This window comes from Diabrotica virgifera, chromosome 6, assembly GCF_917563875.1.
Source record: "Diabrotica virgifera virgifera chromosome 6, PGI_DIABVI_V3a".
Lineage (NCBI taxonomy): Eukaryota > Metazoa > Arthropoda > Insecta > Coleoptera > Chrysomelidae > Diabrotica > Diabrotica virgifera.
The window spans coordinates 190,658,398-190,672,264 of record NC_065448.1 but is presented as its reverse complement, the minus strand read 5'-3'; the positions used below and the strand labels follow the sequence as shown (position 1 = coordinate 190,672,264).

At 34.1% G+C, this 13,867-nt stretch overlaps 1 protein-coding gene across 1 annotated transcript in view; it reads left to right on the top strand.

Annotated features, from left to right (window-relative positions):
* The window catches only part of LOC114329261 (uncharacterized), a 261,832-nt gene that overhangs the window by 192,334 nt on the left and 55,631 nt on the right, over positions 1-13,867 (top strand). The window lies entirely within an intron of this gene.

Genomic DNA, 13,867 nt, shown 5'->3' with positions numbered 1-13,867 from the left:
CGATCCATTCTGTAAAAATTTCGAGGTGAAAAGCTTCGGTTCCTGGCCTATTAATGTCTAATTTACACTAGTCCGCAACACACAACACGATATCACTGATTCAGTTGAAATATCACCAGAAAATTAACCAAGGATGTTTTTTTAAGTATTAATTAACTGAATTAACACTAAGCGTTTGCAAAACGTATTAGCCCAATCGGGATGGCATTTGACCTTGCATTACGAGCTGCCCCAAATTTTATTTTTCCAATTTTTAGGGGGAGTCAATAGTAGTGCAAATTTAAAATCTCGGCTTGGTTTTAAACGAGAACTGTTTTTGCTTCATATCTCCGCCATTTTCAGCTTTTCGAGAAAAATTAAAACAACTAAAATTGTTGAAAATATGATTTTCTATAATTTCTTTTATTACAATTTTTTTCGTGCGGCCGACATTTTCCGAGTTACTGTGAGTTGAATTGTCTTATTTTTTATTAACTTTACGACATAATTGTACACAAATCAAAATAAAGATTTATACCATTTTTGAAACTTTAGATGAAACACCAACCAAACTAAGTACCTATATAAAAGATATAAATAATAACTTATTTGCATTAAGTTCACTTATTTTTATTGACTAGCGGGTTTTATTGGTTGAATTTGCCTGTCGATATTTTAAGTTTCATGTCAGCTAATATATTTTTATATTTCAACAATTTTATAAATTTCGGACCCTGTTGGGGGGGGGGGGATTTTCCTATCCCCCTCGTAGACCCGCCACTTGTCCTCTCGAAAAATTGTAGTGAATCGTAATTGCAACAATTTCAGTCCGTACACTTGTTTATCCTTGTATCTACTATAGTTCAATAGTTCTTTGGTTTATTTTTTAGAATATTTCTCTCACATTGCTGGCAATGTGCAAATTTGTTTAATCAGTCCCAGATTATTGTCAAACCTTTCGAATGATAAATCCGCTCAACGTGATCTCACGTAACTAAATGTTCGCTTACGTACATATGAGAAGTGACACCTTATCCATTTTTAATTAACATACATGTTTTAGCATTGTCTGAATTAATGAGCGGAAATAATCGTCCTGAAAAAAAAATCCATCTATTGATTATTCTTTCGGTGAGGTCTAAAAGAACGGATAATCGTGTTATACAATGAAATAAAATATAGAGTTTTAAAACCTACGGAATAATACTCCAGGGAATCAGGAATAAATATTCCATGTTCAGGCAGGACACTGAATAATCCAGGTAGGTGACAACTTTTTTAGTTATTGCGGACTTATAGGACAAAAACCTAAATGTTTTCTGCTTGGAGTTCGGGGTCGTTTTTAATTATTAAAAATTTATTGCAAAAATGCGGTTTTTTCGAATTTTTGCACCCTGTTAAAAAGCTAAGTTGTTAACATTAAATTACAAAACTTGAATTTTTAGAACATTGAAAAAGCTTGAAAATGTTGATTTTTGAAAATAAAAGTTGTTCTGAAGCTATTTCCTTGTGGCATTTTGATAATCAACTATTTATAATGGGAAATAAGCCACAATTTTACCAAAAAAAAAATGATTTTATTAACGTTTCGAAGCCCAAATCGGGTTTCAAATCGGGCCCCCATCGGGTTTTTTTTTTGTCAAAATACAAAATACTACTAAAATAAACAAAAATGTTGTTGCTAAGTAAAACAATTCTTCTATTAGACCAAGCAACGAAGCACTAAGAAGCCCAAAACCTAGGAATTTTGTGCAGTAAGATGAATCATCATGGAACTTTTTGCATTCGATTAGAGAGAGTGTCAGGCAACTGTGTGAAGTAAATTCATCTAGGGTAAAAATTTTTGTGCATAACAAAATGCATTTTAAAAGTGCATCTCGAAGAGGTGAAAATGAAAAATTTAGAACTTGGAAAATATTGAAGGAAATGAGTTGAATTTTTATACTCGGAGGTTTTGGGGGTCGCTGAGTACGAATTTTATATCGGCGATGGTCTCCAAGGTACCTGGTGCCCAGGGTGGAACTCGTCGCCTAGAGTTTTATGTTATAATCATTAAAAATCAGTCAATATCCATTAGTTGGGGGTTTTTGGGGTCGCCGGCCACGAATTTAATGTTGGCGATGGCATCCAAGGTACCTGGTGCCCAGGGTGGAACTCGTCGCCTAGAGTTTTTAGTTATAATTATCCAAAATCAGCCAAAAACTATTACCCTGGCGGTTTTTGGAGTCGCTGAGTACGAATTTCATGTCGGCCATGGTCTCCAAGGTACCTGGTGCCCAGTGTGGAACTCGTCGCCTGGAGTTTTATGTTATACTAATTAAAAATCAGCCAATGTCAATTACACGGCGGTTTCTGGAGTCGCTGACCACGAATTTAATGTCGGCGGTGGTCTCCAAGATACCTAGTGCCTAAAGTGGAACTCGTCGCCAGGAGTCTTTAGTTATAATTATTCAAAATTAGTCAAAAACTATTACCCTGGTGGTTTTGAAGGTAACTGAGTACGAATTTCATATCGGCGATGGTGCCCAAGGTACCTGGTGCCAAGGGTTGGAACTCGTTTTCTAGCGTTTTATGTTATAACCATTTAAAATCAGTCAATAACCACTACTCGGGGGTTTTTTGGAGTCGCTAAACACAATTTAATGTTGGCGGTGGTCTCCAACCTACCTGGTTCCCAGGGTGCAACTCGTCGCCTTTAGTTATATGTCATAATTTTTCAAAATCAGTGAAAAACCATAAATCTGGGTGTTTTGGGGGTCGCTTAGTACGAATTTCATGTCGGCGATGGTCTCTAAGTTACCTGGTGCCCAGGGTGAAACTCGTCGCCTGGAGTTTTATGTTGTAACCATTCAAAACCAGTCAATAGCCATTACTCGGGGGGTTTTTGGGGTCTCTGAGTACGAATTTCATGTCGGCGATGGTCTCCAAAGTACCTGGTGCCTAGGGTGGAACTGGTCGCCTGCAGTTTTATGTTACATATATTCATTCAGAATCAGTCAATATCCATTACTTCGGTGTTTTGGGGGGTCGCTAAATATATTTTTCATTAATAATTTTTCTTAAAACACTTTTATATTATATCCTAAAAAATTACCTATTTAAAAATTATTTTAGAATTTTGTCGCTTTTAAAGCAGTTGGCATTAAATTTTGACACTAATGACATTTATGAAATTTTGACATAATTGGCATTTCAAGGGTAATTAATTTATATCAGCGATTTTTTGTGTTTTCTACGGTATTATTTTAATTTTTAGGTTTCTAGTCTGCTTTTATATAAAAAACAGTTTAGAACTCTTTAGCGACGTATTAGTATAATATAATGTTGATGGATTACCGTCGAAGGCCGATATGATCAACCAAAAAAGAAGATGTATATGGTGATTTTTCTATTGACCTTCTTGGGTGTGAATCTGTCTTTTTATTTTACTGCTCCTGGTTTAAAAACAAAGCATAGTATATATGTGAATACCTCCAAGCTACACTTTTATGTAGTTCTGTTCTGTTAAAAATTTTTAATTAATTATAAAAAAAAACATCTAAAAAGTGATACCGTATTTAAAGCAAAGTAAGCTTTTAGTGTTGGTGTTTTGAAAAAGTCATATATTTTATACTTATTAGTTTTGTTAATTACAGAGTAAATAATAATATTATAATATCAAGGTATTTAAGATTGGTATTAAAGGAATATTCATTATCTACAGCCTATAGCTGCGCTGTTTTATAATTTTGGTTTTCGAAATTGCGGAAGAGAGAAATTTGTGTAACTTCATATAAGTAAATATATTTTTTTATTTTATTTTACTTTTTTATTAAGTTTTTCATGATATTATACAAATAAATTGATTATGGATACGTCCACTAACATTTAATTTAACACGTATTTTTTAGATTATTTTATACCTACCTTGAAGACCATCGCCAACATGAAATTGATGCCCAACGACCCCTTAAACGTTCATAGTAATGGTTATTGACTGATTTTTTATGATTATACCATAAAACTCCAGGCGACGAGTTCCACCCTAGGCACCAGGTACCTTGCAGACCATCACCGTCATGAAATTCATGTTCAGCGACCCCCAAAACTCCCCGAGTAGTGGTTTTAAATGATTTGTAATAATTATAACATAAAACTCTAGACGACGAGTTCCACTTTGGGCACCAGGTACCTTGGAGACCATCGAACACATGAAATTATTGTTCAGCGACCCCCAAAATCCTCAGAGTAATGGTTATTGACTGATTTTGAATGATTATAACATAAAACTTCAGGCGACGAGTTCCACTCTGGGCACCAGGTACACAGGAGACCATCGCCGTCATAAAATTCGTGCTCAGCGACCCCCAAAACCCCCCGCGTAATGGTTTTAAATGATTTGGAATAATTATATCATAAAACTCCAGGCGACGAGTTCCACCCTGGGCACCAGGTATCTTGGAGACCATCGCCAACACTAAATTCGTGGCCGGCGAGCCCAAAAACCCACCGAGTAATGGATATTGACTGATTTTTAATGATTATAACGTAAAACTCTAGGCGATGAGTTCCACCGTGGGCACCAGGTACCTTGGGGACCATCGCCGATATGAAACTCGTACTCAGCGATCCCCAAAATCCCCGATTATAAAAATTCATGTCATTTCCATCAATATTGCCCGAGTTCTAAATTTTTCATTTTCACCTCTTCGAGATGCACTTTTAAAATGCATTTTCTTATGCACAAAAATTTTTGCCCTAGATGAATTTAGTTCACAAAGTTGCCTGACACTCTCTCTAATCGAATGCAAAAAGTTCCATGACGATTCATCTTACTGCACAAAATTCCTAGGTTTAATGCTTCGTTGCTTCGTCTATATTTTAAATAGAAGAGTTTAAAATGATATCGCCAATATTTATGAGTTGCGTTCCTGGGACGACTTTACTAAAAGATAGTTTATTCGATTACATGCAATCAATCCCAACTAAAGAATATCCGTCACAAAAAAATCATAGCATGTGATCTGTCTTTAAAAAGACAACCAAATGCAACGATGACAGTAAAATTCTCGCGTTAGAGATTCCAACTCGAGAATTTTACTGTCATCGTTGCATTTGGTAGAATTTTGTATTTTGACAACGAAACCCGATTTGGGCTTCGAAACGTTAATAAAATCATTTTTTTGGTAAAATTGTGGCTTATTTCCCATTATAAATAGTTAATTTTGAAAGTTAAAAAGACAATTTTTTGCTTGGCAAATTCCAGAATAGTGAAAATCGTTATTGGTTAATAACTTTTATAAAAACTAATGTGGAACTTTGGTGTTACACCCAAAGTTGCCTATTGAGGTACTTAACAAACTCTCAAAAATTGAGACCCATCCATTAATTAGTTTAAAAGATATTTTATTTGTTTACTCCAAAGACTTTTGTTTTGCAATTAGTACGTTCTTTAACGGTAAAATATTGCAAAACCTCTAAATTTAAAAGAACCGCTTGAATTGACATGAAATTTGGTATACACATATCTAACATGTCAAAGAAAAAAAGTGATATTGTGCCGATATGTGCTTTTGCCCCGGGGGTGGTTTTCACCCTCTCTTGGGGCTGAAAAAGTATTCGTCCAAAGTAAGTCCGGAAATTGATAAACTGACTAATTTTAAGTAACTTTTGTTCCATAGAGTTTTTTCACTAAGTCAATACTTTTCGAGTTATTTGCCAGTGAATATGTTCATTTTTTCAACAAAATAACCACGCTTTTAAACGGTTTTTTGCAAATAACTCAAATAGTAAGTATTTTGTCGAAAAAACATTCGTAGCAAAAATATAGCCTGTAAAAATTTTTAAAAAATGATGTATATATTATATTTCTATACCTAGTAGAAGCAGAGTTATAGCTAATTAAAAATAGGTTCATATTCCTCAAATTCCAAATGGAATATTTTAACGAGAAATAACCAAAAATGAAGCACATGTCGGGGAAAACTTATTACAACTTATTTAAAGTGTTTAAAAAAAGCTTAATTTTTGTTTTAAAAAAAAATTCTAGCATTCAAAGTAAACAAGTTACGCTCAAAATAAAGTTAGTCCCTTTTTTTGGTAAGAAAATCGGGAAAATCACCCCCTAATTAGTATCTCAAAAGAACTAATCGTTACGACTTCACAAATTTCTTCACTCGTGTATGTATTGTTTATATGATCTGTAAGTTTCATCGGTTCAAAGTCCTTATTTTTGAAAGGACTATAGTTAAAAGGGGTTGAACGAATCACTGATCACGAATGTAAGCAAATTTAGAAACAGCAAATCTTAATCAATTTTTGTCTAAAAGAAAAACAAAAAAAATACATGATATTCAGAAAAGCAATACTGACTTTTTTTGTTTTTCGAGATTTTTGGTACCTACAACAATTTTTAAGTTATTTTGGAAAAAAGCATATTTTTCAAAAAAAATTTTTAAAAATTTTATTTTAAAACCAAATTTTTTCCAAAATAAGCACTTTGAATAGATGAGACTTACAGATCATATAAACACAACATAAGTAAAATAATTTGTGGAGCGGTAACGATTAATTTCATTTAAGTTGCTAATTAGGGGGTGGTCTTCCCGATTTTTTTTTTTTTTTTTGCCAAAACAAAAGGTACCATCCTTATTTTGAGCATAACTTGCTTAAATTTAACGCTAGAAACTTTTTATAAAAACAGAAATAAAGCTTTTTAAACACTTTAAATAAGTTAAAATGGTTTTTTCCCAAAAAGTGCTTAATTTTTTGGATATTTCACTTCGAAGTATTCTATTTGAAATTTGGTGAATATGATTCTATTTTTCATTGGCTATAACTCTGGTTTTACGAGATCCAGAGACCTAACACGCGTACACCATTTTTTTACTTTTTTACAGGCTATATTTTTGCTAAGAACGTTTTTTCGACAAAATCCTTACTTTTTGAGTTATTTGCGAAAAACCGTCTAAATATGTAGTTATTTTGTTGAAAAATGAATATATTCACTCGCAAGTAACTCGAAAAGTGTTGACTTGGCGAAAAAGCTCTATATAACAAAAGTTACTTAAAATTGGTCAGTTTATCCATTTCCGGACTTATTTTGGACTTATATTTTTTCACCCCCAAGAGGGGGTGAAAGTCACCCCCAGGGCAAAAGCACACATCGGCACAATATCCCTTTTTTTCTTTGACATGTAAGCTATGCGTATGAAAAATCTCATGTCAATCCAAGCGGTTCTTTAAAATTTAGAGCAAAAACCGTGAAAGAATGGACTAAATAACAAGACAGAATAATGAAGATAAGGCAAATCGGCGTATGCAAAAATCGCGTTTTTGCTCTAAATTGTTAATAATTAAAAACGGCCCATTACAATAGGCAGGAAATAGTCAGGTTTTCTTTCTATAAGTTTACAATAACTCAAAATTTTCAGTTAAGTACCTGGATTATTAAGTGTCCTGAGAAAATTTATTTCCGTGGACTATAAGTGTTTATGGTAATATTCTTTTTCTGACGATTAGACAACCATTAGACAATAATTAGAAAAAAGTGACTATATATTTTATGAAACATATTTACTCCATAATTGAGCAGCATTGTCAATTTTAACACTGTGTAATTTTATAGTTTCGTTCAATTTTATATTCTTCTTCTTGATGGGCCTATTCATGACGAATGTTGGTGATCGTCATGGCAACCTTTATCTTGCATTACATGGAAAAAGCTACACAGATGTTATGTTGAACCAGGTTTTGAGATTCTTTAACAATGGTGTTCTTCTTATTCCTGGACCTCGCTTTCCAAATATGTTTCCTTGCATGATGGCTTGCAGTAGGGAATATCTGGATTCATTTCGCATAATGTGTCAAAAGTATTTTAACTTTCGAGATTTGATAGTGGTCAATAACCCTCGGTTCTTCTTTATTCCTTTGAGCTTGAGGATCTCGTCATTTGTCACTCGGTCAGTCTACGGGAACTTAAATATTTTCCGGTATAACTTTTCACATGCTTCCAATCTTGTCCACATATCTTTGTTTAAACGTCCACCATTGAATACCATAAAAAAGGACAGGGAAGACGTAGCGTCGCAGCATTTTCACTTTTATACTAAAAGGCTCTTGAAGACCGCATGTATCCGGTTGAAGGTGGATCTAGTTTTTCCGATGGGCGCTCTTATTTCTCTGATGAAGGTTTCTTACTAGAAGGCTTTTTTCAGTTTCAAGCAAAGCTTCGGTAAATATTAGAGGAGACAAAATAAAGCCTTGCCTCCCTCCACGCATAATTTTTACGTATTCGGTATGTTCACCATTAACTCCTTGCGGATTGCGGACTAGACAAGGCGAAAACGGCGGGATCGTTGGAAAAAATATTCCCATAAGAGTTTTTTGCATAATCACATTCGTGAGACACCCCAGAATAAGGTTCAAGAAGTCGCCCACGCGAAAAGTGGTCCAAATTTTTTTTTAAAAATTTTTTTTAATCAAATTGCAAAAATTTATACTTTTGGCCCGGGAAATTTTTTTCTAGATTTACCGGACCATTCCGGATAAAAAATGTCTCTTGTAATTTTTCTCTAAAATTGACCGTGTTCGAGTTATAAGCAATTTAAAATTTGAAAAACGCGAAAATGGCCATTTTTAAGATTTATAACTCGGTTAAAAATTATTATTATGAAAGTCAGAAAGTGACTAAATAAATTCTGAAGCACCCCCTACATGATCCAAAAGAAATTTGTCTCATTAATTTATTACTAAACTGTTATTTATAATAATTATTAATAATGAGCTGGTATTGACGCGGTTGTAAATGTGAGTGCGAGTGAGATGCGCCATTGTACTGCCTGAATGGCATCTCAGTCGCACTCATCATGGACGGCCGTCTAAAACGTGAATGGCGCTCATTATTATTACTTAAAAATAACAGCTTAGTAATCAAATAATGACAAAAATTTCTTCAGGATCTTGTAGGGGGCTTTAAACTTTCATTTAGTCACTTTTTGACTTTTATAGTAATAACTTTTAACCGACTTATTAAGCCTTGAAAATCGCCATTTTTAGTTTTTTTCAATTTTAAAATGCTTTTTCCTCGAAAACGAGCAACTTTAGAGAAAAATTATAAGAGACCTTTTTTATCCACAATGGTCCAAAGAACCTAAAAAATGGTCCGGGTCAAAAATATTGATTTTTGCAATTTGATTAAAAAAAATTGTTTAAAAAAATTTGGACCACTTTTCGCGTGGGCGACTTCTTGAATCTTATTCTGGAATTTCTCACGAATGTGATTATGCAAAAAACTCTCATGGGAATATTTTCTCCAAAGAACCAGCCGTTTTCGTCTTGTCTAGACGTATTGGCAGTCCAATTTCAATAAAGGTTTCTATTTTGGGATTTATTTTTTGTTAATTTTTGCTTATTTCGTATTGGCATCATCTTGATACGCTGTACTCGATCAGACGCTTTTTAAATAAACCCGATATGCATATCGCCCATCCGGAAGAACAGTGTCCCAACTAAAAATCCACGTTTTTCTGGGGAGACAAAAATATATTTTTTAGATCTTAATTTAACTATAAGTTTTAAACGGTAACTGCTAAAATTTACAAATTAAAAACGAAGAATGTAGATAAGTGAATGTTTCTAATTGTGTAAGAGGCAAAACCAAAAAAAAACTATCACGTCTGATTTAACAAAGAAAAGAAGATCATAATTTTGAGTTATGTCACTTTCCATTTAAAATACTGGCCACTATTTTTAAAATTAACGAAAAATACCTAGAACACTTCTCGAAATACAACGGTTTTTGTGTTAAATAAGGATAAATTCACGTCGTATGTCTGAGCATAAATGTCGTTGTTCCGGAATAAAACTATTCATTTTACCATCAAATGAATAATTACACTACCGCCATCTTTCGAAATTGGAAAATATCTATGTAACATTTTTCCTGATAAAAGTATAGAATATTTGGAAACTCGATTTATGCATTTTTTGAGTTATGTCACTTTTCTTCGGGATGAGCGATATATGCATAATATACGTCTAAGCGTCCCAATGGACATATCTGCATCTCTTGAATAAGACTTGTACTGAGAACAAGCCTCTCTCGTAACAACAGCATTTATGAACACGAAATGGTCGGAAATATTTTTGACTCCCTAATGCTGGGGCCACACGAGCTTCTAGTGCCATTAATTATCGCATTATTTGCATTACAGAGATGGTAAATAATGCGAAAATTAACGGCATTAGACCCATAACAGTTTGTACACCGTCTTATTATAGATTATCTTTAGAAACAATTTTAGAATATGACTCATGAGGCTTATGTACATTCTTCATAAATATCGTATATAATTATGAAGTCATAACTTTGCATTTCTGCTGCTGGTTTTTTTATGTGAAACAAACGCAGACTTCAGATATTCTGTTGGCATTTCTTCAGAGTTGTTGCTGTATTATGTTGTTGAGTGTCTTTTTGATTATTGCTATTGATTTGTTGTTCATTAGTTTAAGTAGTTCTGCTTGTAAGTAGAGCTGCTGAAGAATATTTGCTTACATACTGAACTGTGCACTAAAACTCTCATACGTGTAAAATTTACTTATGTTTGATTAAAAGCGGTAGATTAAGAGATGTTTTGGAAAATTGCCAGTAACAACACCTAGACAAATCTATTTTAAATATAAATAAATTTTATAGACGTCTTTAGCTTTTACTACCAATATAATGAAAAAAAAATGCGAAAGTAGCAGTAGCAAAAGCCAAAGCAGAAGAGTATTCAAACCTATACGATCAACTTGATACCAGGGAAGGCGAAACGAAGATATATAAAATAGCCAAACAGAGAGCAAATAATGCAAAAGATTTTAATCAGATTAGATGTATCCGAAATGAAAATAATAAAATACTAGTTCACGAAAAGGACGTCAAAAAGAGATGGAGAAAGTACTTTGACAGCTAATTAAATGAATAATTTGACAGACAGCCTGTAGAGTCAAGGGAGACAGTAGCAACAATGGTCACCAAAATAACCAACGAGGATTTGGCTCAAGCGCTTCAAAAAATAAAGAAAGGAAAAGCGGTAGGACCAGATGATATTCCTGGGGAAGTATGGAGAGCATTGGGAGAGACAGGAACAAGGTGGCTAGCAGGTCTGTTTAATAGAATTATGGAAGTCGGACAAATGCCAGACGAATGTAGAAACAGCATACTGGTACCTGTTTACAAAAACAAGGGAGATATACAACAATGTACAAACTACAGGGCTACAAAATTGCTTAGCCACACCATGAAAATATGGGAAAGAGTAATTGATAGACGGATACGTGAAGAGACCGAAATATCCAAAAATCAATTTGGCTTTATGCAGGGTAGATCAACAACAGATGCAATTTTCATTGTAAGGCAACTGATGAAAAAATACAGGAATAAAGAGACCAACGCTCTTATGGTATCCATTGATCTTGAGAAAGCATATGATAAAGTTCCTCGAGAGATTCTGTGGTGGGCACTCAATAAGAAAGGAGTCGCTGGTGAATATGTAAAGATTGTGAGGGATATGTATGAGGGAGTAACGAGTAGTGTTGGGACAGGTGTGGGAGAGACTAATAAATTTCATGTGAAAGTAGGATTGCACCAAGGCTCTGTGCTTAGTCCGTATGTATTCTCATTAGTTTTGGACCAGATAACAGCGAAACTACAGGGTAACATTCCATGGTGCTTAATGTATGCCGATAATGTCGTGTTAATTGGAAATATTGAAAGAGACTTAGAACAAAAACTGAAACAGTGGAGACAGGCTCTGGAGGAAAAAGGTTTAAATCTTAGTAGGACAAAAACAAAGTATTTGAAATGTTCATTTAAAGATGGAGCTACTACAAATAAAATGTTATCTTTGGATGGTGAAATGATTGTGAAAAGCAATAGTTTTAAGTACCTAGGATCGGTATTACAGAGTAATGGAGAAATAGATGGAGATGCATGCAGTAGAATTAGGGCTGGATGGCTGAAGTGGATGAAGTGGAAAGAAGCGAGTGGTGTGTTGTGTGACAGAAAAATTCCAATAAAGCTGAAGGGAAAATTCTATAAAACAGCCATAAGACCGGCTATGATGTATGTAACTGAATGTTGGGCATTGAAAAAGAAAGAGGAACAACGAATGCATGTGGCGGAAATGAGAATGCTTAGATGGATGAGTGGAGTGACAAAGAAGGGTAAAATTAGAAATGAGTATATTAGGGGAAGTCTAGGTGTGGCACCAATTGATGCCAAAATGAGAGAGCATAGGTTAATATGGTTTGGTCATGTTCAACGTCGAGACATTAATCACCCAATATGAAGAATAGCTGAAGTGCAGATTCCTGGAAGGAGTAGAAGAGGAAGACCAAAAAAGACCTGGGGAGACGCTAAGGCAGGATATGTTGGTAAATGGGATTAACATTGATATGACCCAAGATAGAATTGAGTGAAGAAATGCAATTGGGAAAGCCGACCCCTCATAGGGATAAGGCAAAGAGAAAGATGATGACAATGAAAAAAAAAATAAACTAATTTGACGTGCATAGAAAGTAAATAAAATGTCGAGAGATCGAGTGCAGTTTACCAATTTAACTATTAACTGCAAGAAAAAATCAAAAATAACCAATTTTAAATGGAGAGATAACTTTATACAAATGAACTTAGACGTCAGCGGATAGCAATACATTCCACCAAAAAAATCATGTACTCTTAGAAAGAAAAAATGGCAACTATATTACCAACATAAAAATAGGGCTAGGAGCAGACTGTAATTCGGATCACTTATTAGTAAGTGCTACGTTAAGAATATGACAATAATAAAAAATGAATACGCATATCTTCATTACGTGCCATCTCCGCGACGAAGGTTGGCAATCATAATTGCTATTCTCACTTTTGACACTACAGCCCGAAAGATTTCGGTTGAGCTGCATCCAAACCATTCTCTGAGATTTCTCAGCCAGGACATTTTTCTCCTGCCTATGCTGCGCCTTCCTTGAATCTTTCGCTGCATAATTAATTTTAGGAGTTCATATCTATCACCACGTGTTATATGACCCAAGTACTAAAGTTTTCTTATTTTGATGGAATGCATCCTCCCTGCTGTTCTGTATTCTCCTTAGTATTTCCTCATTGGTTATTCTCTCTGTCCAGGAGATTCTCAGTCCACATCTCAAATGCTTCCAATCTATTGAGACATTGTTTATTGAAAGTCTATGTCTCCACACCATACAAAAGAACACAAAATACATAACATTTTAGTACTCGCTTTAAAAAATTTAGCCTGAGGTCTCTACTACATAATATTTGTTTCATATTAGTGAATGCACTTCTAGCCTTTTCTATTCTAATTCGGATTTATTTGGTATACTCCTTTGTTTCTCTAATGTTTGTCCCTAAATAGTTATAGTTCCGAATTCGTTCTATCGTCTTATTATTTACGTGTAGATTGATGTTTCTAATATTTTTCTTTGATTTAACCCTGAATTTCGTTTTCTTTATGTTTAGCGACAGACCAAATTATTCACTCGTTCCAACAACCTTATCTAAAATTCTTTGTAGATCTGTATTAGTTTCTGCTAGTAATGTGTCATCGGCGTATATAATTTCACATATAGGTAGGCCATAGGGTAGGTTTCCAACCTTTTTGTACCTGCACCCCTCTTAAAAAAACAAAAAATTGTTGCGCCCCCTTAATTTTTGTAACGATCTAATTTTATAAATATCCAACTGGTAGTATAATTTATTTAATGGGCTACAGAATAATATAAAATATCATATAAAAGTTTACATAATAAAAAAATAATAACATTTGCTTTTTCATAGCATTTTTAAATTAATTTTCAGGCATTTTGTTACAATTTTATACATGTAACAACAATTTGTAACAGCTGA